At 32.4% G+C, this 2,500-nt stretch overlaps 1 protein-coding gene across 1 annotated transcript in view; it reads left to right on the top strand.

Annotated features, from left to right (window-relative positions):
- The window catches only part of ttll5 (tubulin tyrosine ligase-like family, member 5), a 241,876-nt gene that overhangs the window by 119,521 nt on the left and 119,855 nt on the right, over positions 1-2,500 (top strand). The gene's annotated exons all lie outside the window — the stretch shown is intronic.

Below are 2,500 nucleotides of genomic sequence, written 5' to 3' on the forward strand. Positions count from 1 at the left end.
CAAATTCTGAGGGAAAAAAAAAATTGCGACAATTTTCGCGTTTATATCACAAATATGTAAACTCGCAATTGCGAGAAAGTCAGAATAGCGAGATAAAAATTCACAATTACCTTTTCTTATTCTGTGGTGTAAACAAGCTTCCATAGTCATAATGTATGATTAAGAGCTCATATTGAAAAATGCTGGATTGTTAGTAATGGCAATAAACTGTACGGCTTTTAAAGACTTAGAAAGCAATATTTGGCATGATCCTTGTCTTTTATTCCCGCCGTAGTAAAATTGAAAATGTCCTGGAAAATGGCTGCTGAAAAAGAGTGGGAACCCTGTATAGGATTAAAGGAGTTTGTTTTACTTATCGGTTATTTGTGAAATTCACTAGCAATTTCTGAGTGAAAATAGTTTCAAAGGAAATCCTACATGTTGTTTTCAGTGTACAGAGAGAGAGATATGCTGTGGATTTCTGCAGAACGCGTTTGAGTTTGATCAAATCAGCAGCTGTACTGTACCATCTTGCCCTCTTTCCTACATTTCACAGTTTAACTCTTTTCATCTGCTGGAATAGCTCTAGTAGGTAACTGTACTTGTGTAAAAATTAAATAGAAAAAATACATACTTATTAAAATATCAGAAGAGTGTGAGACTGCTGTCTCGCACTGCAATGAATACAAACTAAACCATTATTCAAAATACATTTATTCATTAACCCCTAGGAGTCTGAGCTGTTTTGGGGCCCTTTAGAAGTTTTGACATGCTCTGATATTTTTAGTTGCTTATAAACACATTAATGGCAAAAGTGTAATAACACTGTATTCAGCACAAACTGGACTACCATAATATGTGAGCAACATGTACATACATGCTTGTATTTTTGAGAGAATAATGTTTATGCATCATTTTTGAAAAAACTAAAAAAATTGTTTTAAAATGAAGGCTTCAAAACACACAATAGATATGTGTTCACAAGCCCTTTGATTGTTGTTTTTGCATTGAGTTTTTGCTTCAAAATGAGCCGACTCATTCACATAAAATAATTTATTCATTTACATTTTGTAAAACACTTTGTCTTTACTCAGGCCTTAAGCGAGAAGGCATGAACGAGCCATGAATAATAATGTGATCACTCCTGAGAAACAAAGACCTGCATAATAAATGAGCTGCATAATAAAGAGCTGCATAACAAAGAGCTGCGTAATAAATGAGCTTTAGGTAGGCCTACTAGATTTTAGGTTTACTAGATAAGTACAGTAACAGAAAAAAATCGATTTCTAGGGGGAAAATCTAAATGTTTTTTACTTAAAGTTTTTACTTAAAGCAAGCTAAATTATCTGCCAAACAAGATTTCAATCAGAAATATTAATATTAACAACAGTAATATTGTGACACTGAACATTGGCTCACTCATTTCAATGGCAAATATTTTCTGAATCATTTGTAAACGATCAAATACACACAATACTCAAATATCATTTCCAGCTTCAGTCAGAAACACGTGAAATGCATGAGCCAGCGCTAAGACTATTGTCTGCTATATTGGGATCAAATATACTAATATATTTATTATACCAGTCTGTTATATTATATCAAATATATTAAAAACATTGATTAAAATTAAGATACAATTTATACAAAACGAAATTCAGTTTAAAGAAAGCAATTAACTTTTTAAAAAACAAACAAAAAACAACAACATAGGGTATAATATTTAAACATCAATATGAAGCAAAATTCGTTTTAAAAACATTGATTAATATTAAGATACAATTTATACAAAATGAAATTCACTGTAAAAAAGGCAATTAATACTCAAATATCATTTCCATCTTAAGTTCATTTATGAGACGCGTGCAATGCAGCGCTAAGGCGATTGTCTGTTATATTGACTTCTTATAAAATAAGAAGCAACTATATTAAAAACATTGATTAAAATTAAGATACAATTTATACAAAACGAAAACAGGCCAATAAATCTTGTCTAAACAGTCTTGCGTCTTGTTGCATCAGGATTTATATTTAAACAGTCTTTTTGCGTTTCATATTCACAGATGCTAACTGAATAAACTTAGCCTACCACAATGAGCCCTGAATCAGCTTTCCATGAGGAGAATTATTCCAGGATTATTCCTCAAAGCGATGGATCTGACCCATAGCTTCACTAGTTGTGTTGTATGAGCTGATGTGTGTGTGTGGATCGTCTGTATTTGAATCTGAATGAGCGTGCGGTCGGCGGGCGAGGCAGTAATGAGTCGACTGATATCTCCCACTTTTCACACAGATTACATAAACATAGAATATTTGTTTTGATTTACATGATTTAAAACCTGACATTTCAACGTTTCTTTAGACATTTGTCTCATGTTTGTGTGTCAAGGTTTCACTAAGCTATAGGTCATTTTCTGAAGAGAATCAGATTAGACATCATTGAGAGAGAGGCTGAAGATCGCGAATCAAGTTTGTTTCCCTTATTTTGCAAAAAGTACAACAATTTGTTTTTATTGTGACT

Source organism: Gobio gobio (genome assembly GCF_949357685.1).
Source record: "Gobio gobio genome assembly, chromosome: 13".
Taxonomy (NCBI): domain Eukaryota; kingdom Metazoa; phylum Chordata; class Actinopteri; order Cypriniformes; family Gobionidae; genus Gobio; species Gobio gobio.